The sequence below is a fragment of the Ambystoma mexicanum genome, chromosome 11 (genome assembly GCF_040938575.1).
Source record: "Ambystoma mexicanum isolate Mex_15411 chromosome 11, UKY_AmexF1_1, whole genome shotgun sequence".
NCBI classification, from domain to species: Eukaryota; Metazoa; Chordata; class Amphibia; order Caudata; family Ambystomatidae; genus Ambystoma; species Ambystoma mexicanum.
In genome coordinates, this window is record NC_090934.1 from 913,800,984 (window position 1) to 913,827,328 (window position 26,345).

The following is a 26,345-nucleotide window of genomic DNA, read 5'->3' on the forward strand; positions in this document are numbered from 1 at the left end:
ATATCAATCATTGCATTCTCGCCATGGCCCCTGTCCGAAGGACATTAAACAATAGAACTTTATATCTGCAGTCAGACCTGTGGGCGTCTCCTCGCCGCTAGCTGAAAACCGAAAGCGCTGTCCATCGAATTCCTCATTTGCAACATCACGTCGAAAAGGCATCTGTGACCGCTTGAAATCACAAATCCATCCATGTAGTGCGGCAGTGTGTGAAAATGGCAACTGGCTTCACTCACAAATGGGACGCCCCGCCCGTCGGTGAACCTCGGTACAGTGCTGCATGAGGGTCCACCGTCAATCGAGTACTACATTCCACTGACCCTTCACAAGTTTGTTCGCGACTGCAAAGATAGTATGTGAAACAATGGGACCATAGCAGAATGAACATATGAACCAATATTTCACTGCCATCGGGATTAAATACATGATTGTAATAGCAAGATGCCATGCGTCGAATTGCAGCGTTGTGTGCGGGACGTGCTCGCCCAAAGGGGATTGCAGCTTGCACAGGTGGAATGAATCACCACAGGTGGAGGCTATACAGCCTGAAAACACATAAATTGCACACCCAACCCCCTCCCACAACCACACCCACTCCAAAATGCTACCGGCAGGACTAGCGATGTTGGCCCTGGGGGACCTGATTGCACTGCAAGTACTCCAACTTCAAGAAGAAGACGAACACCAACTACTACAACAACCGGCCGCACAGAGGATACGCAGGAGGAGGAGGAGGGCAAGGCAGGGCCAGCAAGGCCCACCAGCACAACCACTACCACCACGCAGGCAGCCCGCAATCCCACGCCTCCGAGCACATCCGTTCAACCTCACTGATGAGCAGATCCACACCCTCTACCGTTTGGACCGGGACACCATAACCGCCATTGTGGACATGACACACGCTGACCTTGTCAGCATGATAGATAGCCCAACCGCCATCCCACCCCTACTGAAGGTGGTGTCTGTACTCCACTTCCTGGCCACAGGCACCTACCAGCACACAGTCGGACAGTTGCATGGCATTTCACAGCCACTGTTGTCACGGACACTATTGCAAGTGCTCGATGCCCTCCTGAAGCACGCAGACGACTACATCTCTCTACCACGCTCGGAGCAGGAAATTACGAACACAAAAGTGGGATTCCATGCACTTGCCGGCATACCAGGTTGCATTGGTGCCATCGACTGCACCCATGTGGAATTGGTTGTCCCACATGCCATGGAGGCCCAGTACCGCAACCGAAAACAATATCATTCTCTTAATGTACAAATGGTGTGTGACTCCAACAGGATCATTACACATTGTTGTGCCCGATTTCCTGGATCAACCCATGATTCTATGGTCTTGAGGAACTCTACAATACCACGCTACATGGAGCGACACGCAGGGAACAGATCCTGGCTACTCGGTGAGTCTCATTTCATGCATGATAATGTGGGGTATGTGATGCGGCAATGACCTGGCAAGAAGGGGGGGGGGTGCGTACGTAGCAATGTCATTCCACAAACATCCTTTATTGTCCACATACAGGTGATGCCGGGTATCCACTGAAGAGATGGCTCCTTACACCACTCCGAAACCCACAGAACCAGCATGAGGAGGACTACAACCATGCCCACTCACGAACCCGTCTAGTCATAGAACAGGCATTCGGCCTACTGAAGACTCGTTTCCGCTGCCTCAGCAGGTCTGGCGGGGCACTCCTGTACCGCCATGAGAAGGTTGCAAAGATGGTCATGGCATGTGTCATGCTACACAACATGTGCGTACGTAGAAATGTGCCCATGCCCCCTGACGCAGAACTGCAAGCACCTGAAGATGGTCATGATGAGGGTGGGGATGTGGCAGCACCTCAAGGAGTCCGCGAGGCACAGGAGGGCCGTGAAATTCGTCAGATTCTCATAGATTCATGCTTCTAGCACTCACGCCTGGTGGCTGATACATGGACACGGGACTTGTGGCACTGTGTGTGTCTGGAACATGCACAATATGGACTGTACGCCTATAAAGGCCTCGTACACAAAGATCAATGTCCACACATCTCATTGGATGATTGTGCAATGTTTATAGCATATGTGAAATTATGTTACACACCCCATCGACCCGCCACCCAAGTGAGCCCAACACACCCCCTCCACCCTCCTACCTCCCCCCCGAACACCAGTGTCCAAAGATGCTCATTGTCAGTGGGCAGACGCTATTGCAAGCCCCCTCTCCGGGTATCAGGGGCACCCCTGCCTGTGGAGCGCAGGTTCCTCCCAGATCTACGTTGGGGGCTGCCCTGGACGGAACTTGCAACGGATGATGTCTCTGCCTGCTCACGTCCATGCATGTCCCTAAGGGTTTGTGAGAGCTCAGTGAGCACACGGCGCACAGCGGCAAGTTCAGCACATACGTCTTTGGACGTCGCATGCAGTTCCCCCCTCAGGCTCTCGGTGCTTCTCTCCATTTGTACTCTCAGGCTCTCGGTGCTTCTCTCCATTTGTACTCTCAGGCTCTCGGTGCTTCTCTCCATTTGTGCCCTTAGTGTCTCTGTACTTCTCTCCATTTCTGCCCTAAGTGTCTCAGTTGATGTTTCTATGGCTGCCTTAGTACCCCCACATTCATCAGCATGGTCCTTGAGGAGCGTGGCCAGTTGCTGCTGTTGCACGATCACCTGGTCGAGGGACTGTTGCCTCTGCTGTGCCATGGCCATTTGCGGTGGTGTCACAGAGGGGCTGATCACCTCATGTTGCCTTGCCACAGGGCTTGTGGGGGATGGCCAGTCGTCGTCTTGTGGGTGCCCCTGCGTGGTATCCTCATGGTGTACGGGATGAAACAAACAGGGGGATTGAGACAGGTCATGGATGGATCCTACATCGACATCACCGTTTTCTGTGTCGGAGCATGCTGCCATTAATGCAGTGTCACCTATGGTGCTGCTGCCACCAGAAGCAGTGCCTTCTGTGGCATCCATTGGGGGGACCTGTGGTGGTGCTGTTGTGGGCATGCTGGCTGCTGGGGTGCCTGTTGAAGTCCCCTCCTGTGTGCTGCCACTTGATTTGTGCTGCTGCCGTGTCTTGATCCGTGCAGCTGAGGTGGAGGGTCTTTGGCCGTTGGTCTTGGCCCTCTTTGCAGGTGTGCTGGTAGGGGTGTCCTGGAGCTCGTCGTTTGAATCGGACCCTGTGGTGGAGTAAAGGAGGGCGAGCGTTAATAATGGGTCTGTGGAAATTGGAATGGCAATGTATCACATGCATTGGGGTGGTACCTGAGGGTGATTTGGGTCAGGGCCTTGGAGGTGGTTTCATTTTTGTGTGGATTGCGGATGCAGTTGTTTTGCAGCCTGCAGTTAGGGTGTGCCTGCTGCACGTGTAGAGGGTGTTTTTAGGATTTTTAATTATTTATGTATTTAATGTGACTTTTAAAGTGCGCTATCAGGCCAATGTATGTGGACGTTCTCCTGGACATGTGTTTTTGTTGCACTATGTGGACACATGGTACTTCACATGATTGGACATTGTGGATTTAGCATTGTTTTATTTGGGCCACCTACCTGATTCTTCGGATGTCTGCACTCCTTTCTCCATCCCTCCGACTCCCTCTATACCCTCCATTCCAATGGTGGAGGCACAGATTTCTTCCCAGGGGGTCAACTTGATGGGTGATTCCGATCCTCCCCCGGTAGCTGTGGCAATGTTACGGTTGGCGGATAGTATGCTCCGTACACGTATCCGCAAGTCGTCCCATCGCTTTCTGCATTGCTGTGGGTTGCGGGGTGCGGTCCCCACCGCACTTACCCGCTGTGCCACCAGGGCCGATATGGCCTTCTTGTTTGCAAGTGCCGTCCTGGTCATTTGCGTCGAGAAGACGACGGCAGCATTCTCCTGGAGGGTCTCTGTGAGCACGGTGAGTTCCTCACGGGAGAAGTGGACCTGCCGCTTGCGGTCGCACGCTTTTTTCGCTACTTTTCCCATTTATATTGTTTTCACTAGGGTGGATGACGGGTTGGGATGTGTCTCAGGGTAGTATTTTTAATGGTTGTGTGGGAATTCTGATTTTATAGGTGTACGGCGTGCTGTTTCCTGTTCCGGGACCATGTTTTTACTTCCGTTTCCGTATATTTACGGTCACCGTATTTTCCGATTGCCGCTCATTACGGTGACCGCTATGATGGGTGGCGGAATTGCACCTAGGGCGCCGTACGACGGCGGTGAGGGGCGTTTTGGGGACATTTCCGCCATCGCGGACTTTGCACTTCCGCCATGGCGTAGTGCTCGTGCCCGATGGGTCGGAATTAGCCGCACTTTACTCCGTCGTGCAATGGCGGAAACGCTATTTACGCTATGGCGGTCAGGTCAGTTACTTTCCGCCAGGGTCGTAATGAGGGCCAGAGTCTGTACTGCCTTTGGAGCAGTTGGCTGGTCACTTTGTCAGAGGATGCACCCAAAGCCCTCAACTTCCTTTCAGCCACCCTGCACTTGTGTTTCAGGGCGGCGAGGTTAGAGTCGTACCAAGAGTTGCACGTGGAGGTAGGCTTTAGACTGATTCTCATGACGGGGTATGGATGTCCACAATGTTGGCAATAGAAAGATGCAGGTGAGAGAGGGCTGTGTCAGAGCCGCAGGAGTAGGAGGAGCAGAGAAAGTAGAGGCAAAGTCGTCCACTGACACTTGATTGATGGGCGAATGACCAAGAAGGAAGGTGACTGTGCTGAGGTAGGCTTTGCTTGAAGGGAAGAAGTTTCAGGTGAGAGGAGAGCAGAAAGCGTTCACTCTAAGGGAGAGGAGTAGTGAGAGGGTTAGAGAGTGGGATGTCTGAGGAGATGAGGACATCCAATGTGTGTGCAGCAGAGTGTCGGACCAGATGGTAGAATGGAAAGCGAGGGAGGATTAGATGCATTCATGTGAATGTTGAGGTCTCTGAGGAGGAGAAGTTGAGAGGTTGAAGCAAGGAGGGACAAAGAGAGGTCCGTCTATTCTGAGAGGAAGAGGGTGACCTGGCCAGGTGGCCTGTAGATGGTGGTCACAGTTGGCGAGAGGCCAGGAGCGATAGAGAGCCTGCAGATTAGGCATTCAATGGAGGTGTAGACTTCTGTAGGAATGACAGAAGCAGGGACCTATTCCAGAAAGATCAGGGCCACTCCACCTATGTGCCGTTGGTTCTGGGCTTGGAGAGGGTCTTGTAGCCCTCAGGGAGGAGTGTCAAAACTTGTGACAGAGCTGGCCATGAACCATGCCTCAGTGAAAGTGAAGACATCCAGGTCAAGGTTTAGAGGAGGTGGCAGTTGTCAGAGCGATGTTTACCACCAGTGCAAGAGTTGAGAGTAGCTACGAAGAGCAGGTTGCCACATTTGAAAGACTTACGGCGTGGGGTGCAGGAGTGGGGTACGCCCAGGAGAGGCGGTAGAAGAGCCAGAGAGTGGGCAGAGGCAGTAGACGTAGGTGGCATAGGGGCCAGAGATGTTTTAGGAGAGGAGGGAGAAGGGAGGAAGTTAAGATGTGGGGGATGTCTATCGAGAAGGAGATTGGGTTGAGAACCCTGGACCATGATGCTACCATTTAGATAGACATTGATAATGGTCTTGGAGGATTGGAAGAGGGCCAGGAGGACCTCCCACTGGGCGCCACTATTAATTGGAGAGAAGGAGAAAGGAGAGAGAACAAGAGACCATATGAGGTTTCCATAAGTTTGGAGAGGGAACGACAAAGAGGATGTCGGTTAGAGTCTGTCTGGAGGAAGCGCTGATGTGGGTATCAGCGATATGGAGGCCTGGGTTGGAGACCAGGATATCCCTCTTAAACTTTTTCCTTCCGGACTTAGTGAGAGGGATGGGATAGGATAGGAGATAGAGTAGCAGTTTGAGCAGATGGGAGATAGATTGAGAGCACCATATAGCGTGCGAGGAGGAAAGAAGGGAGAGTAAGGGAGGAAAGGAAGCACAGCCCACAGCCACGCACCACAGGAAGCACCAGGTTTCACACAGAAGGAGGCACACTGGAAGCAACACACCACAGGGGAACGCAGGAGCAGTGTGGATGGAGAACAGGGGCGCGGCAGCACACTGCAAAAACATCCCGATTCGACTTTCCTAGAAAGAGGGAAAAAGACCTAGTTTCAACATAAACAGCAATGGTAATAATGGTAATTGGTAATAATGTTGCTTACTTGGTATTTGTGTCAGGCTGTGCTAATGAAGCTACAGTTTGGCGTGGCACCAAGAACAAACAGTGTCAGGACAACTGCAAAATGTGTGGCCGGAGTTTACCATGGCAACTGGTGAAGATTTGTATATGCGCACGGGTCACATGTAATGTAACAAAGTGTGGGGGAGGGAATGTGCACCAGAGAGTCCAGTGTTAGCAGCAGAATATGTATTTTGCATTGTGGAAAGTGCAACACTTTGAACCATATGAAAAATGTTGGCACCATGGACAAGATTGACTGTTTTGTTCTCTTTTGTCCTTCTCAAATGTAATGCAAGAAGTGAAATTGCTGGGAGCTATTTATTTCATGCTTGTAGATTCAAAGAGCCCAGTTATCTTGACACCAAGCAAAACTAGGAGCTACATTTATCATACAAATATACCTATGTGAAAATAACCCATTTTTGGAATGTGCATAAAGGAGCATTATGACATAAGACATTTAAAAGTATAATGCAGCATATTAATAATAAAACATTGTGTATAGCTTAAAATAAACTTTCCACAGATCAATCACACCATAGTAAAAAGAAAAAACATCAAGCATAATTCCAATCACATTAACATTACAATACGGAATATATAATGGACAATAATTTGGATCTCAAATGAATATTACATTTGTGGCATGCCATGTACTAGCTGCTAGTTCTCCAGATATGTTTCCTGTGTACTAGGTGATGCCGTATACCTTTGAGCTGCTCCTGCCCATCAGGTCTTTATTTTGATTAGTAGGAACATGTCCCCACTCACAATCTCATGAACTCATTGCAGGAAAAAGATAATCAGATGACTTGAGTTACAAGCCAGATTGCCTTTAACCCAGTCTGTGTTCCGAGAGTTACATCTATGCCATTCCATCCTCACGGTAAGAGAGCTCGACAACTGTTAGTGTAATGATGGGTACTTGGAAATAGATGAAATATAGTTGCCTGCCAGGGTTTTCACCTGCTGCGTTTTACAAGCATGAGTTGGGTTTCTGGAAATCTGATTAGGTCAGAGGGAACAGCAGCATCACACTGACCTATTTTGGTGATGGATTTTAATGCTAACCAGGATTGGTAATGAATAAATCCTCTTTATTTTGGGATGGCTGTTCGAATTTAGGTATGTGTTTATTGGTAGTTGATTAAAAGTACAATATACACATCTTTCACTGAAGAATGTTTAATTTCTTGAAATGAAGGGGCTAAGGTGAGTTTGTTTGAAGGGTTATATGTTTTTAGACGTCACAGGCATGCAAAGCAGTAATAAACGGCTATTGTAATACAAGGCAGCTCAATATCTGACAATGCATAGGCATTTAGGCTTAGCGATGTAAAAACCACCACTCTCCCAAATTGTGAAAATGTTTAGACCAGCATTTAAAGCTCGGTCTTGTTTGTGCCCTCCGTGTGCAATTCTCTCTCACCACCTGCTTGGGATTCTCTGTCCTCCCTTCACTCCCTTGGATCCCAAATAAATATCTGTCTCTCAAACTATTCTAATGGCCATCTTCTTCCTTTCTTTGAATCAGAGGCACTGTGGAGGCGCTCGCTCCAAGCGGTCTGCCACTCGCTGCTAATGGTTAACCTATTTTCTTGCAATCTGCCATGGAGGAGGCGCTCGCTATAAGCGGTCTGCCACTCTGTGATAATGGTTGTCTTTCTCTCTGCCTTTTTTCTATGTCTCAATTTTTCTCTTCCTCCCTCTCTCGCAGTAAGCCACAATTAGCTAATTGTCCTCGTTTTGCTTTTTTAGAATTTGAGTTATGCATGTATATGTGGTCATTCACACCATGTTAATTTCATACCAATGTTCTCAAGGGGGATATAGGGCTTCAAAAAGTGGCTAAGGGAACCATAGATCTATGATGAGGGCACAGAGAAGTAAGACCTTCACAATGGGGAATCAAACTTTACAAAGTGGGTATAGGGAACACGTTGTTGTGGACACCTGGTTCTGAAGGAGTAAGAGATATGCCTCAATAAACTGGAGACTTAGCAGACTTTATGTTTAAGTCCCCCACTTGACAAAACTCTGATCCTGGCCAAATCACTATCTCTAATGCCTTTTATGCCACAAATGATGTTGCTTTCCAACAGGAAATATTCTTCCGAAAAACTATCGAATACTCTCTACACTGTAAGACTCAAGATGAAATGTTTAGTTATTTTTGCTTTCTAAGTGGTTAATATTACTATTTTATGAACTCTGTCAAGTAAGCAGTGACTGATGTAGAAGCTAAGATGATGAAATTGTTGCTGCAGCAGGGAATTGGCAGAGCAGGTGCATCTCACTGCCCATAGGTTTGTTTCTATATTTCTAATGACCGCATTCAACATGCCCCAATACCTGGAAGACTTAATTTGTACAACTACTTGACCACAGTCACACACATTGTAATTGCCATTATTCTATTTTAAATGCATGTACCTTGTAAATTGCTTGCGTTTTAGTCAGATTTCCCTACTCCAATCAAAGGATGTTAAATGATGTTGGATACTGTCTGAGATTAGAATTGTGATTTTGATGAAACCTCTGGTGAGAGCTGGTGCTCTGCAGGGTTGAGGTACACACCAGTATTTTTGCAAGCTAGGACAAGCATATGCTGGACTTGTCTAAATATAGGACCTTGTTTGTCAAAATGCTTTTGTTGTGGGGTTCCAATATAGCATACATTAGCTTCACCTATAGTTTTCTTTTATGTGCTGTAGGACTTCATCCGGCTTCATCAGTGTTTTCTTTAGTAAATTTGCCAGTGGCCACTATATGCCTAATGGTCAACATACAGCAGTTTCTTTAACTTTATACCCACTAACCTATTGGTTCACATGGCTGTAAACATGATTTTTAGCTGTTGCTTACATTAATTGTCCCTGTGAAAGTTTGTTTTTGGTGCTCTGGCACACTGAGGACATTTATGACATTTGAGCGACTGTTGAATTTAGATTAAAGAAAGACAAGTAAAGAGCCATAACTGGAGGATTAACCAACAATTCATAAAACATGTAGGTGTGGTGTAACAAGAGTCTAGTGTCGTAGATATAAAAATACTGCTTACAATTGCAGGGGTCAAAATTAGGATTTCTTGACCAGGAGCAAAATTCAGATCCTGTGTATCGGGCATCACCAGTTAGGCAGGAGCTAGTGCATAGAGCACAGCAAAGATAACCTTTGCGTAAGACGCAAACTCTACTTTTTTCCATTTATATATTATCCAATATGCTTTCAATGTCTCTTAAGTGTGTCCATGATTCTCTTTTCTGCACATACCCAAACCTACCCAGTTAATATTACATAACCGTGTTTGTATAGCACCACTTCCCTGGTAGCTCTTGGTTTCGAGCCTTTAAATATTTTTATAATCTTTTTTTAGGTGTGCTGCCAGTGATGCACAATTACACTGTTTTCTTCAAATCATATGTACCTTTTCTAAGTCACTGCAGAGAGGGGAGAACAACTACTGCAGTACATTCAAGGTCTGTATTCACGAAGTTTCGTTAGTAAACTCCTAAAACACAACCTTTAAAACATTGCCTTTTAAGGGCTAAACAACATTACTATTTAATAAAGTGAAAGTGCACTCAAGACTGAAATGAACACTATTTGCAAAGGTTTACAAACAGTGTAAATTCTGTAAACCAAATGTTTACTAATAATGACGGATTTGAAGTATACACTAGGTTTACAAATAATAGTAAATGGTGTAAACCAAATGTTTACTAATATTGACAAATATGAGGTGTACACTAGGTTTGCAAAGGTTTACAAATAGGTTTTCTTTGTAATTGAAATGTTCAATTGTGCATGAAACATTAAGTATACATTAGGTTTACAAAGTATTCATGATTTGTAAACCATTGCAAACTTAGGGTTTACAAATCTCTGGAACTTTAAGTCCAAATGGACTTGCATAACTACACAGTTTACTTATGTGTAAACACAATGTAAACCAAAGGTTCAAAGGTTTACACGTGTTTTAAACCTTTGGTTTGCATAGGTTTGCATGCAGTTTACAAAATTTGTAAACCATGATTTTTGTTGTGGGATGGAGGTATACAATGATTCCACTTCCATGGTCACCAGAATGCAATCTTATGATGCCGGCTTTGAGGTATTCTAGCATAAAAGTGCCGTGCATCTCAGTGCGGATCAATTTCTTCTTCTTTTGATATATTGCATCTAGGTCATCTTTATTGGATCCTTGTGCGATGGCTTCTCCTTGCGATCCAATGGAGGACGTGGTGCCTCCAAGTTTCTGGAAGTATTTGGGCCTCATTCCGAGATTGGAGGTAGCCAAGGCGCTATTTGCGCCATGGCTGCCTGCAATACCAGGTCCGGCACCGGTCTTGTTCAATGGTAACTTACCGGTGCATTCCGACCCTGGAGGGACCAGTAAGTCCCCATTGAACAAACCATTCCCCATTCCCATTTGAGCCCCCACAGGGCTCAATGGGAATGGGGTGGGCGCTAATAAAGGGCTCGCGACTTGCAAGCCCGTTATTAGCGCCCTGGTCCCTTAGCGGGACCCGTATGGGATGTGTGGTCAGACCACACATTCCTTACGGTTCCTGCTAAGAGACCTCGGAATTGGGTGGTAAGGGATTACCGGCCCCAGTCTCCTTACCGGTGCCGGTAATCCCTTACCGCCCAACTCATAATGACCCCCTTTGTGATACTATGGTCACTTTTTCCATAATTTAGGCTGAGTGTCAGAAAATGTGATTATGGCCCTACAACTGTGGGTTGTGCTAGGTCAAAATATATAATAAAGGGCGCCTGGCTATGTCCTGATATGCCCAGGGAGGTAACTTGTAATAACAAAAAAAATCTGGATGGGAGATCAAGACAGCAAGTTTCTGGATTAATGTATTTAATCTAAAAATAATAACATACTGATACATTTTTACTTTTTGACAAAGTAACAGCAAAAGGACAGGTTTTCTCCTTTACAAGTGGGGGGGTACTGATACGTACCAACCTCTTCAGTATAGAGGGAATTTTTCTCACATTAGTGCACATTCTCTAGCAAACAATATACATTTTAATACATAGATGAGTAAGTGCTGTCCAGAACTACTTGTGGTCCATTTGCTGTTACTTTGTCAAAAAGTAAAAATGTATCAGTATGTTATTATTTTTAGATTAAATACATTAATCCCGAAACTTGCTGTCTTGATCTCCCATCCTGATTTTTTTCGTTATTACAAGTTGCCCCTCTGAGCATATCAAGACATAGCCAGGCGCACTTTATTATATATTTTGACCTAGCACAACCCATGGTTGTAAGGCCATTTGTATCCAGAGTATGGATTAACAACAATACTCACATTTTCTGACACTCAGCCTAAATTATGGAAAAAGTGAACATAGTATCATACACAGACGAATACTTCTAGGCACCAAGTCCTCCATTGCATCGCAAGGAGGAGCCATCACACAAGGATCCAATAAAGATGACCTAGACGCAATACATCACATGAAGAAGAAATTGATCTGCACTGAGATGCACAGCACTTTTATGCTAGAATACCTCAAAGCAAGCATCATACCTGAGGGATTACAGGTTAAAAACAGCCCATGAGTCTTAACAGAAAACCCAAAATTCAAAACCAATTTCAGTGGAGTGGGAAACCAGTGCAGCCGCGACTGGATCATATTAATCATCGATGCAGCGGAGCAAGAGTGTAAAAAACAAGGAGAAGAACTGTCTGCACTAGAGAAAAAATTCTCAGATGACACCACCATAACAGAAGCCAAGCAAACATTTGAGAAATTAGAAGAGGAGGTTGCAAAGTTCAAACAAATCACAATAGACGGAAAGGTACAAAAATGTTAAAAGGACCTCAACAATTACGGAGAAGAAAATACATACCCCTATCTAAGAGAGAGTTACTATAGTGATCTACAACAACAACAGTACAGTAACTACAATAGACGAAATAGAATTGTCAACTTCTCTGGGAGCTCCGGATCATCCAGCGGGAGCAACTCTATCCCACCCGGTGGGAACAGGCCTCCAGTACCACCGCCACAACACCGTTTTTTTTCAGATGGGGGGCAACGGGGACGCCCCAAGAGGAGACCACAGCAGACAGGCCAATAAATGCACACCAGACAACGGTACTCCAACCACCCTTGACACAAATACCAATCTTCAATCTCTCTTCCAGGATTCTGAACTGTGCAGAACAAGCTCTTCTAGAAAGAGGACTCTCCTTTGTCCCTTCCACAAAAGATGACTCATTCCAGACAGAAACTGAACTGAAAAGATTCTTCAGGAACCTCAGATTAAAAAACTTCATTGAGGTATATTTACCAACAAAGCAGGACACAGACAACATGGTTGAGCCTGGACAAGACCAATGACATGACAATACCACTGGCCTAAAACCCAGGTCCACTTTCATGCCACCTCCACATACCATTCCTGTGGAATTCGATACTTTTTAAAAAATAGTCATGAAAAGTATCACAGAAGGACTAGCCCATAAAAAACTTCTATCAAGACAATTTAAGTCAAGAAGCAAGGAAAGCCATGAGTCCAACGGACTTGGACAGCTAATGGACACCACGGACTACAACAAAGAATGTCTACGACTTTTAGCAGACACCGCTTCCTACAAAAAATTGAACGGAGATCCCACACAACGGTTGCAAGAAGAGATCACAAGCCTAACCAGACATGTAGAAGAAGAGGGCTGGATCTGTGAGGATGAATGCAGATATCTGGACAAAACATACCCCAGGATTCTGGCATTTTACATCGTACCAAAGATACACAAACATGCCACCAAACCACCTGACAGACCGATCGCCTCAGCCTGCGATTCATTGCTGGAACCACTCTCACTATATACAGATTTGTTCATGATACCCTTTATTGGAAAAATGAAGTCCTACCTAAAAGACACCACCGAGACCATTAAGATTCTACAGACCCTGGACGTCACCCAAGATTGCATTCTGGTGACCATGGATGTGGAATCATTGTATACCTCCATCCCACAACAAGAAGGTCTAGAAGCATTAACCATCTCTCTCAACAAAAGGCATGATGTCACCACTCCACCGACCAATTTCATCCTGGAATGCATCCGTTTAGCTATGTCCGAAAAACTTTTTCAATTCGAGAAACAAATTTACCAAAAAGTGAAGGGAGTTAGCATGGGTGCCACCTTTGCTCCGGACGTGGCCAATTTATACATGGCCCAGTATGAGGACGACCACATCTATAACAGCAATCCCTTAAAAGACAACAATAGATTATGGCGTTGCTACATAGATGATGTCCTCCTCGTTTGGCAAGGCCCAGAGGAGCTTCTCGTAGCTTTTCATCAATGGCTCAACTTACTGAACCAACATATAAGATTCACCCTAGAATGGGACTTCCAGGCAGTCAATTTCTTGGACCTACACATATATCGCTCTGGAAACAACCTCAAGACTTTTTTCAGGAAAACTACAGACAAGAACAGTCTTCTGCATTTTACAATCTATCACCCAGAAGGACTCAAATACAATTTACCATACGGCCAATTCCTTCGTGTGCACAGAAACTGCACCGAAAGAGAGAGCTTTGAGTTTCATGCCAAACAACTACAAACACGTCTCGCAGAGAGAGGGTACCCCAAAAAATAGATTAAAAATGGCAATAAAGAGAGAAGCCAACACAGAACGCACCATCTGCCTTACTCTTAAGGAGAAGCACCCCATCAACGGGACGGTCTGCATCACTACTTTCAACCCTATCAGTAATCTCACCAAGGCCTCCATCAATAAACATTGATATTCATCAAAAATGAAGGTACCCTGGCAAAAAAAAAAAAGGTTTTGCTTTCAAAAAGAATAAAAACCTACGAGACAAACACTGATGCACACCTTTTTGGAACCAGAAAAAAAATGAATACTCTGTGGAATCTACCACCTGCGGTGGGACACTTCAGCTGCGGCCGCAGAGCGGCATGTAAATACACAAAATCCAGCAAAACCTTCACCTACAAGGACTTCCACTGGACTCTGAAAAATCATACCAACTGTGAAAGCAAATTGGTCATCTATGTCATCAGATGTCCTTGTGACCTAATATACATCAGAAAAAACAATCAGGCACTCAAACAACGGATTGGTGAACACAGGTCATGCATCAAAAATGCAGTGGCTGATAAACCACTGGTAGAACACTTTACCAAGAAAGGACACACTAATGAGGATTTCTCTTGGAAAATTGAACAACAACTGACCCCTCAAAAACGAGGTGAAGACATTAATCTATCCCTGACAAAATTGGAACCTAAATGGGTGCATAGATTAGACACCGTAAAAAATGGACTGAATATCACAGTCAAATGGAAGCATTTTTGGGATTGATTACAGCTCAAGTGTCAACCTACACACCAGGTTCATTAGATTCCAAGCCAGGAGCCATACCACACAGGCACAGCTTCCCTTGTAGATAGATCTATGTACTCCCTGGCTCGCGCCCAATAATTGTTTTGATTTGAGAGCACGCATCTATCGGCTTGAGTCACATGTCCCTTCTCTTTTGAATGCAATTCGTCATTTTATCTTGCCTATGTATCTCATTATCCACCCGACTGTGAACTTGGCACACATCATTTTGGGTTTTTGATAGAAGGCAAACGCATCCAACTCAATCAGCACCATGCCCAATTTATACTTGAACTGAATTATGCAAACGGAAATATCACCCTGCCTAATGTATACCAAAATTATGCAAATGTACTGAATGATGCAGAGGCTAAATACGTTTCAATAGCATTGGTATTGAGTCAGAATAATGTCTCCAGTGTCTCCCCTAGACTGTTTGGATATAAGAGAGCACACCTAAAAAATTCGAATTGTCGGACTTTATTTAACACCTTTGGTAAACATATCCAGTGCTCCATTCCACTGCAAGATATCCGGCATAGATCACTCGATCATTTTTTATGCACCAAGTTGAAAATAAGATAAAATGTATCTTGTGTTCTACTCCGTTGTAGTTTTTCACATGAATGTGGTCAGTTATGTTGCACGAATAAGGCACCGGTGCAACACAAACATGTACTGTTGAAATATATACTTACTATATTAATGAACTGTTGCAATCAGCAACTAGTGGCACCCTGTAAACCAGAACATATTATCCCAGACCGAGATATGCGCACATATCCTCATGCATAGATATCTTTGATTCATGGACATTACACGCCCCTGCCTCCCGAGCGCTGGAACAGCAGGGGTGTTTTCACTATGCCAGACTTTGGTGTCTGCCATTAGCAGGACTAAATCCCCATCATGCATTTGGTACCAGTGACTGGGGAGAGCGTTCTCCATCTCTGCCATCGTGTTTTCCCACACGACCACACTTTTTTTACCAAACAAATCGTCTGACCAATCAATAACGGTCAACATACTGACTCCGTTCATCATTGGACCAGAGATTGAGCTCCATACAGACACAACCAACCAGTCTTACTCTCACTCTGACTGGGCGCCGCAACATGCGCACACCCCTCTCCTCCTTGGCCCATCTGGCGCACCACGATTGGTTGCGATGGATCATGGGCGGGGCTTCATCACTGACAGCTCCACGCCGTTAGCCTTTATCTCCTGGGCAACACACAGTGTACGCTGTTGTTCGCTCAGAGAGAATCAGGCGCTCGCAGTGAGAACAAGTAAGTTACACAATTCAGGACTTATCACGCCCCCACCACCACATGGGTGCGGACCTGAATTTGTGCACTATAAAATGTGTTTTGCCGTGCACACACAACTGAAGATCCTATCTGATCCCCTGCACGGTAACTCCCCTTTTTTGTCACTTAATCCACTTTGATGACTCTGCGCATGCTTATGTAACTCTTTCACGAGCGGCATGCCACCTCCTGGCACCAATTGATAGCTTGCCATTAGGCATGCTTTATCACTCGGCACCAGCTCTTTATGATCTTTAGTTTAATTTTACTTGACGGATTATATGGCAACATTCATCCGTTTTTTTCCACCTGATTTGTGGTTTCAACACGCCACTTGTGGGCGCCACCACATCCTGGCCAACAGATTGTGTCTAGGACCACCAGAGTGATTTCCACACTCCTGTATCTCCAAGCAGTGTATTCATCACACCGCTCCACTAGCCTCCACCATGAAAAACTGAGGGACTATTTGTAGACGCTGTACCGCCGCATTGCTTTTTGACGGTAAACTGCATAAATACACTTCCCTAGTGTATTTTTTGGCACCAACTAGCCACTAACAAGTACTGTAAATTAAAAATAATATGTTACAGAGATCAGACACCATCATAACAGCCTTTCACATCTTTATTACACTCTGACAGATACCACACGGACAGAGTAACCCGTCAACCCCATCCTGAAGAAGGCCACCCCAACAACTAGCTTCAATCTCCCACTACAGTTGGCCGAAACACTACAGTGTCGATTCGTGACACAACGTCTTATCCCACCTTTCTGTTTTCACATGTTGTTGTGTGTTATGTTTTTTTTTTTTAAATACCCATGAAGCACAAGTAGACCTGGAAAGCACTTACTTGTTTATGTATTAACATGTATATTGTTTGCTAGAGAATGTGCATTAATGTGAGGGTATTGGGTAAACACTGTCAAGTGGGCGTCTAAGCCCTTCCTTCAAATATGACTACTGTAGACATCACTAAAAGTACAACGTCCCATTGGTTCTACTAACTATAGGACCCTAGATTATTTGGTCCATTGAGATTGGGTTGGCACCAATCCCATGCATACATTTCTACTTTGCTTAGCAGCACGCAGAATGGTCAGCCAGGTGCAGGGTGCCCCCCAGCTACCCGGCCTTCCTCCAATTAAGGTTACAATCAATCATCGCTTCAGCAACTATGTGTCAATTATTTTACTGTGGTTGGCCTCGAAACTGCATCTTCTGTCTGGAAAAGTTCTGATAGCTCTGCCTGGGCGGATGCCAAGCATAGGTGTGAACCCGTGCTTCTTCTCGTTCGGCTGGTCACGTGCTGCCCACACCGTGAATATGTGTAGTTTCTCTCAATTTGTGCATTTAATTCTTATTCAGCTTGCCAACTGCCTACGCCTCCTTTCTCGACCTTTCGAGGACAGGATATTCTGTTCTTAAGTTTCAATTATATGTAACTACTGTTCATTTCTTCTATTGGTATGACCTTGGATCTCCTGGCAAAAGTTGCATCTGCTGAGTTTCGATTCAGCCGTCTCTTCTCGTTTTGCTAGAATATGTATCTTGTCTTGTTTGGCCTCTAGTAACCTGAGTTGATTCTGCTTTTCGTGCAAAGTGGAATCGCACTTATAAAACTGTGCTTCGTTTTGAGGTAGATTATGTATAATGGCACTTGCCATTCTTCTTCTACTTAGCATAGCAAGCCGCACTGTTTTCTTCGCTTTTTTGCAGTTCCAAGCATATGTGCAGGTGTTAGCTGGTTGAATATCTCCATCCTGCTCACAGCTTAAGCTTCCTTTGTATTTCAACATCATTCTCCTACTTTGGGTTCATGATATCTTTATTCATGACGTTTCCTCTCTGTATGTCATTTTTTGGTTGTCATTTCTTCTATCTGTGAGTCTGTCCGGGCCTTCGTGATGTCACCATTCGTCTTCCATTAAGGCCTTTTTGGTTTCTTCCGGGACGGTACTTGGGCAATCTTCATTTCATCTCATATGCTGGTAGGCTTTTCTTAATGGATACCTTACTGTCCATGGTTTTCTTGGTATCGGTACTTCAATAGGTGTTGCTCTTCTGATAGGTACTGGGCAGAGCCCTACTGTGGCTCTCTGCTGATTTATCTGCTCATCATACATCACATATTTTGGTGTGAACGTTCCTGGTACTTCAAAATTGGTGACTGGAGTGCAGGCTTTATTTGCAACCTCCTCTACACTCCCCCCTCTGGGCGATTCATCAACCACTTTCACCTCCTTCTTTGGATGCAATTCACTTGTTTCTTCTATATTTATCTTCACTCCATCACCTGGGTTCATTCCTTCTTCATTTTCTGGGCCTATACATGATGGTTTGAAGAAATGTCTCTTTGGAGTCCATATCTTTATTACTCCTTTCAGGGTTCCTGTCGTCCTTACATGTTCATCTTTATTCAATGTCATTAGTTGACATTGTCCATTTGGGCTACAGTAAAGCCATCTTCCCACATAATTTCTGTGCTTCCTGGCATAGAGAAACTTTGTTCCTTCTGGTGTGTGAATGCTGGCCTTCACAAAGTCTCTTATTTCTTCATCAGTCAGGTCTTTGGGCTTCCTTCCTGGCTTGACATCAATCATGATCTTCATCCCTATGGCTTTCGTCGCAGTTTTCTGGCATTGCGAGATTAATATCTCGATAACACAAAATCCTAGTAATATCATCACTAGCAGGGCTCCCAGAAACTAGAATATGTCTGCCGTCCATTGTGGAACCCAAAAGAATAGTGATCCAAACCAGCTGTCATCATCAATTTAGTCAGTTTTATCGACCATCTGGTTCTGTAGCTTCGTCAGCATACCTATGTCTTCTGTTAAAGTTCAATTTTCCTCGTCGTGAGAAGGTATAAATGTGCAACATGATTCTCCTATTTTTGCACAAACTTCTCCATCCATGGCTGTGATCATGTCAAGGACATATCTTTTCTGGAGAGTCATCAGTTGGATTTCTCTTAACTCTTCCTTGATTGCATTGAATCCTTTTATGGTCATATTGATGGTCTGCAGTAACTTCCATCTGGTTATCTGTAACCATTTAGTATTTACTCCAACTTGGATTCTTGGCATAAACATCATTGTGAACACTGATGAGGTGAGGCTGAACAACCTGTGTTCATATGGGATTGCATGAAATGCTTCTTCTGATTTAGCAGAGAAATAATTTTCTCTCTTCATTCGCGTCAGCAGTTCCACAGATCTCTTCTTCCTCAGGCGAGCATCTTCTTTCTGGAAACTGTCAAAATTCAGGTCACTTTTCGGGATCACCAATGCTGGAACGTGGACGTTCACTATTGTGCATATGCCTCCCCAGTTTTTCGGCAGTCTGATGTCTGCTTGGGATCCCCATGCCCAATAATGATCCATAATCACTGCAGTTCCATGTATCATTCCTGTAGCACCAAAAACTTGTCCACAGTTCTGATTCTCTCCCATCTTCCTTGTGCTGTTATTTCTGAAACAGAACTTCGGGCTTTCCAGTGGGACTGTTTGCAAGGGTCCTCCTCTGTCTTCGACACATGTTAGTAGTTTTGCAAGTTTTGGTTAGAATGGTTTGCAGCCATTCTGCACAATATCAACAGTTTCTTTGTAGAGTCCAGTGATCACCCATGCTCTGCAAATCACCATTCCTTTTTCCAATCCGTCTGGTCAAAGCACTGTTCCCCAAATCTGCATTTGAGCTCTGTTCTTCCATTTTCAAGCCTCTTCTGTAGTTTTTCCTTGGACATTTAGTCTTGGGTTCACTTCCCATCTTATTCCTGTTCCTTTAACTCCAGGCTTCTCGTACCTGATCACATGATTCCTAGTATGAGCTCTGCTTCTGGTCTTAATGTCTTGAACATAATCATCTTCGTCGGGTTAGGCTGTTTCAGTTGCCCATATCAATGAGGCATCACTTCCCATGAACTGACCTCTGGTCTTGCACATTGCTACGTGTGACAGACAGTGTGCTGTCTATTTCTACAGCTACAAAGATCTTGGATTTTCCCATGCTGTACGGTAGGGGTGCACAAACAAAGTATTCCACTTCTGAATTTCGTCTTCCAACTTCTTTCATGTGCTGGTACCAGATGTTGCTTCCCAGTTGTGTTGTGCTGTCCATTTAGTCATTGAGTTCGTTGTCATCTCCATGCATGCTTCTCTTGATTCTTAGTGTTTTCTTGTAGTTGGCTATGACTACATCCCTGAATCCATCTGTATGGCTATTTCTCGCTAGAGGATTCTCAGGTATCCCGGTCCATGGTGCAGGCTTCCTCATCTGCGTCATTTGAGTGGACAAGAGTCTGGCAGCTCTTTCCCTCTCCTCATACATCTTTCTGCTGCTGGTAACAAATGCCCATGCCAACCACGCTGACACTGGTCTGGTGTATGTTTGTATTGTAGAACTGGTACTTGTCACTTGCGTTGGAACATATGTGCTTGGTAATACAGTCCCTGCGGTTTTGTTCTTCAGTTCCTCTTGCAGTTTCCTCGCTCTGGCTATGTGTGGAAATAATGAGTCTACTATCAGTTGTGTCCGTGCAGAGAGTTTCTCAGAGTTGGCTCTTGTTTTCTTAAGAGTTTCTGATATGACCGCTTCTGTTGGTTTTCCTTTGAACTCTTCTTGTTTTCTCACAACATCTGCTGTGGAGTTTCTTATGGCAGGCAGTCTCTTCTTTACTGCTTTGGTTTGTGGTTCTGCAGTCATTGACACTAGGCCTGTTTCGTGTGCATTCAGGGTTTGCATGCGTGTGGTTGTCAGAAACCTTTCTTCATTCATTCCGTGCCGACTCTGTCTCCGGCTTTTCTGTTTGTTTGTGACCACAAGTGTGTGTGTGTGTGTGTGTGTGTCATTGCTAATCACATCCATTTCAAGTTCATTCATTCCTCCATCAGATCTTCTAGGAACTGGAATGACCATATAAGGTCTGGGTGCTTTTGTGGGTTTCATACGTGCATCATTAGGTGGGTGCACTGGAATTGGAAAGCTTTGTGCACCAATAAAAAATGCAGTTCTGATCGTTAATGACAGTAAAACAATGATGAACATGATACACAAATACATTATGGTTCTGTATGTGAGGTGGTAGCATTTGCTTCCAGAGAAGCGGGGGTGCCTCTCCTCTTGTGGGAGGACAAAATTGCTGCTCTGGACCCCCATCTCGATCATTCACCAAATGTCAATATTTATTATTTCTGTGTTTAAGAGCGTTTGGTGCTCCACAAGTGCCCCCCCTTGCGAGTGACAAATTGTCTCTTATTTCAGGATACAGTTCCTTTGGGAAAAATCGAATTAAATAACACTTCAGTAATGACTTTTACTGTGCATGCTTGAAATACATAAGCTCCCAGTCCACTCCTCAGATTTGCTTCAGTCCTGAGGACATATTGTACACTGATCAGTACGAAGAAATAGGGAAAAATAACAACAAATATAACAAGTGAAGTTCTTGACACTGCTTCCTCGATCTGTCCCTCGGCGGAAGGCTTTTTAGAATCTCCTCAGATAGCTCAGCTGATGGTTGGAGAGTTCCACTTGGAGCACAATTCCATGCAAGAGCATTCGCATATATGCAATATTAGCTGGATCTCTGATGAATGTGAGGACATCAACATCTATTGGTCTCCCCACTAGCTCTGGAAAGTCAGTGACTAGGTGAAAGAGAACATTGTCTGCCAACCTGCTGTCTTCTGGTGACAAGGAAATCCGTCCTGTCTTTGCTGAGGTTCAGGATTATGTGTTCTTTTCTTTAATGTAAAAAATGTCTGCACTGTCCGTTCGCGTGGAGTGTGACTAGGGTCACTATTTTATTTAAAAGCTGGCTTAGATGTTCTGTATTTGCCGGGTCTCGAAGAAACGTAAGTGTGTCTGTTGTTCTTCCGACAAGAGTTGGACAGTCTTCGGTTATACGGAAGAACAATGTGCTAATAAGCTCTTTGATGTCCGCCTGTGTTTGGAACATTTGGTTTCTCCTCACTGCACTCAGGAAGCAGGAGAAATTGTTCGGCAATGACAGTGAGCAGTTGTCTTATTGTCTTTTCGTTTCCAGGATCTTGAAGAAAGTCAGTGACATTGGTGAGCCTCCCTACCAGTGATGGGTATTATCTTAGCACTAGATCAAAATAGGTGACCACATCCTTGGCGATGTCGTTACTGTGGGACACCAGAAGTGATTCCGAATAGGGTCTCGGTATGGAATGAGTCGAGATACTGTATTTGATTCCAATGTAAGTGTCCTCGGTCAAAATTTGGCATGTTATTTTCTCATCAAGGCTTAAATGTGCCTCAGCCCAAAGTTCAAAGTTTGCAGGCTATGTTGTGGCTTATACGTGCAATTTTCCTCTTCACCCTGCAACGAGGATACACAGAGCATCCGTTTTTTATGTCCTTATCCCCTTTTTTTTGCTTAGAGGAAGTGTCCAATTTAAGCCACAACTTGCAGAAAGTTCTTTGTCTTTGTCTGGCTGGTCATGTGTCCTTCTTCCTCGTCATGGATCTCGTCTGCACGTGCTGTAGTTCTTCCCCATCGCTCGTCGATTCCTCTCGTTGAGGTGCAGGCAGTGGGCCTTCTCCGATGTAGGGTTTGATATTGCAGAGAAAAATCCAAGCTCTCCTGCCTTGTAGTTTCACTGCGGATGGAGTGCAGTCCTCCACTGTGAAAGGACCATTGAATCTTGGCTCATCCCACTTTCTCCTAGTATGATTCTTCACAAGGGTGGCGTCTCCAGGGAAGATGGATGGAACACGTAAACTTGAACTTGGTCTGTTGTAGTATCTCCTTCTGTGTTCTGAGCTGCTCTGCACCCTTTTCGTCGTCGCTGCAGATGGTCTGAAATTACAGTGAGGCGTGAGGCAGGATGTCATGCAATTCAGATAGTTTTGCATTTCAGACCCTAAAGCTTCTCCTGTTGACTGGGCATCACATCTAGCTCTATCTTGGGGTGTCAGAGGAGTTCTCATTCTTCTTCCTGTGGCTATCTCGTGTGCTGTAAAATGATGGTCGGACCCAGGTTGGTTCCGAAGTGCATACACTGCCAAAGTAAGGCAGTGAAACCATCTGTTCTTTAGAGTAAGCTTCAACTTGGCTATCCTTTCCTTTAACAAGCCGTTGAGCTTCTCACAGATTCCGTTACCTTGTAGATGATACGCCGACGAGAACTTGTGCTTTATACCAAGCAGCAAGCTAATCTGTTCAAATATTGTATGAACAAAGTGAGGGCCATTATCTGATCTCATGACTTCACACACCCCAAACCTGGGGAACACTTCCCTCACAAAAAATGTGGCCGCACAGGTAGAGCCTGGGTGTGTACATGGACCTGCCTCAATCCATCTAGAGAATGGACACACCACAACAATGAAGTATCTGTACCCGTTACATACTTGAATCATGTCGACATAGTCCACATTCAAGTGCTGAAAAGGCCCATTTGGCCTTGGGATGACTCCTCTCATTACCTTTAATGTGTGCCCAGCCGTGAATTGCTGGCAAATTATACAGTTCACTATAAAGAATGCAAGATGCTCAGCTAAATTCGGTATGAACCAGTCTTCAGAGAGCAATGCTGCTAGATTCTCTTTTGTCATGTGCGCCGAGTAATGTAACTTCTCCAGCGCTATCTTTAATAGGGCTACAGGCATCACTGGTTTACCACTGCTGTATTGTCGCCACAAGCTGTCCGAGGGGTTTAAAGAACAGCCTCAATGTTTCCACAGGTTCTTTTCTCCCTGTGGTGCCTCCCCTTGTAGTTCCATTAACTGTGTTTGCCCCAAATTACTGTAACTCTCAGGTACAGTTCGTGTAACCATCATTCGCTCGCTGGCGTGGGTAGCTTCCACATCCATGATCATCTCACTTTTGGATGCACTACGCTTGGCTTCCGTGTCTGCTGCTTGATTTCCTCGTGAGATAAAATCTGTCCCTTTCGTGTGGGCGGTGCATTTCACGACTGCTATGCCCACTGGCAGCTGTAGTGCCTTTAGAAGCCTATCCAATAAGGCTGCATGCTGCACTGGCATGCCGTCCACTCAGAGGTAGCCCCTCTTTTTCCAGCACGCTAGTCCTGCATGCACTGTTGACGTCACATAGGCGGAGTCACTGTACACCATTACTTCCTGGTCTGCGTGATTCTCAATGGCGAGTATCAATGCCAATAATTCTGCAGCCTGTGCTGAATAATGAGCTGGTATTTGTGCACTAAGAAGCACTTGAAATTCTCTGTTTGCTGTGTGCTTCATTACAGCAACGCCTGTGTATCTTTGCCCGTTGTTTTGATTGATCCTCGAAGACCCGTCAATGAAGACGATCTCTCCTTCTGCCAAGGCATTTTCTTTCACCCTGGGAATTTCATCATAGAATTCTTCATAGTTTGCACAGTCGTGTATCGGCTCTCCTTCCGTGACTGGCTCTGCTATAAACATACCTTGGTTCACTATCTTACATACGACTACCTTAATCGATGGATTTAATATGATCACTTCATAAGCAGAAGCTCTCTGAGATGTCAATGTGCCCTTTGGTTTCTCTAGAATGGAAAATATTGAGTGCTCGACGAACAACGTCATTGAGCAACCCATCACAATGGTTGTAGCCTTCTCTATGGCGAACGCTGCAGCAGCTAAACTTTGTTCGCAAGGAAAATGACTTCTCATTACTGGGTCCAAATTCCCACTGTAGTATGCCAGGGGCTTGTACCCCAACGTGGTTCTCTGTGTGAGTACTGCTGTCATAAGGCTGCCATTCGTGTGTGAAAACAGGTAAAATTCCTCAGCATCGTTGGGAATCCCGAGAACTGAAGCTGTGTAAATAGCTCTTTTGAGTTCAGCAAACCCTTTCTCCATGGTCTCAGACCATTCAATCTTTTCTTTCGTCACTTCCTCCTTCTTTAGGGCCTGAAGTAAAGGCTTAGTGTAAGAGCTGTAGTCGAAGACCCATGCCCTGACATAGTTGCATATGCCTAAAAAGCTCTGCATCTGCTTTATCGTGTGCGGCTTAGCGTGTTAAGTATGGCTTCAGCTCTTTCTGGGGTTACTCTCTTTCCCTCATGTGAGATTAGCTGGCCTATGTACAGCACTTCTTGTTGACAATATTGTAACTTTTGTCCACTTGATATCCTTTCTCAGCCAGTATAGTCAATAGCTGAACAGAATTGTGCCTGCATTGCTCTTCTGTGGTGCTGCAAATTAAGATGTCATCCACTTATTGCAGGACGACACTTTCTAATGCAATATTGCTCAAGTTCATCTGCAGGACTCAGTTGAAAATAGAATGTGACTCACAGTACCCCTGTGGCAGCCCTGTGCTTTTCAGACGCATTTGTCTGAACGTGAATGTTGTCAGATCTTGTGAGTCACGGTGCAACGGGATTGAGAAAAATGCATTTTTTAAGTCAATCACTGTGAAATATTTTGCCTCAACGAGTATATTACATAGAATTGTAGACGGGTTAGGGACTAGAGGGAACTCAGCCTCAACAATATCATTTATTGGGTGTAAATCCTGGATTAAACGCCAAGACCCTCCCTTTGATTTTTTAATTGGATAAACTGCAGTATTGCATGATGACTCTAACGTCACTAAGATGCCCTCTTCCATCATTGGAGAAATTGTCTTAAAAATCCCCTCATCTGCCTCTGTAGACATGGGATATTATCAGGCTTTTGGTAGAATCGCTCCTGGTTTCAATCTGATCTTCACTTCTCCAACCCCCTTCAAGAGGCCTATGTCATAGGGGCCTGTAGTCCATACTGAGACAGGCACCTTGGCCATGTCGTCACCAAAATATTCAGGACGATTTTGTGCCAACATCATTCTCTGAGGTACTTCCCTTTTAATAATGTTTACCCAAAAGGTGGGACTCACTTCCACCGCTGTCTCTCCCATATCTGTTTGCGCTTCAAACAGATCGTCATCAGTGACGTCAGTCAATCGATATCCTGCTACAATGGCAATTACTGCGCACCATTGTTGGCCCTCGTCGTCATAACCATCAATCAAGACCACTCCCCCTCGCACTGCAGCTGTGTGTATCATCAAGGGAAATACTTGTCCCTTCTTCTCATGCATCGGTATTCTGGGTCTGAATAAGAACTCATCAGGGTTTCTCATGATTTTGTCTGCAAGGCCTGGCAATCCTGCCATAAGCACACACATAACGTATGCGAAAATGTCTGGCTCTAATGGTATGGCCCTCATGGCTATGTGTCCTGAGTATGCCCTAATCATTTTGCATAGATTCGAGTAGTGCATTCCTGGAGTGGAACATACTATCCCTCCTCCGTGAACGAGATTGTCATGTTTAACTTTTGTCATTAAATCTCGACCCAAAATGTTTACTGGGGTCTGTCGAGAATATAATAAAGGTAATTCATTTCACATTCTCCTATGGAGACTGGAAGTGCATTTGTGAAGGGAACACGACTGGTAGCTCCTGTAAAACTCTGAGTATTCATGGCCTCGCCGGACAAGGAAAACT

At 44.9% G+C, this 26,345-nt stretch overlaps 1 protein-coding gene across 5 annotated transcripts in view; it reads right to left on the minus strand.

Moving 5' to 3' along the window:
* LOC138503907 (mucin-5B-like) overlaps positions 1 to 26,345 on the minus strand; it is a 444,631-nt gene that overhangs the window by 76,860 nt on the left and 341,426 nt on the right. Inside the window, exon 39 of one of the 5 annotated variants that reach the window (XM_069623993.1) lies at positions 2,978 to 3,163. The exons of the other annotated variants lie outside the window; for them this stretch is intronic. The gene's annotated coding sequence lies outside the window, so the exon portion shown is untranslated. Of the gene's footprint in view, positions 1 to 2,977; positions 3,164 to 26,345 lie in introns of those variants that run through there. 5 annotated transcript variants of the gene reach the window in all.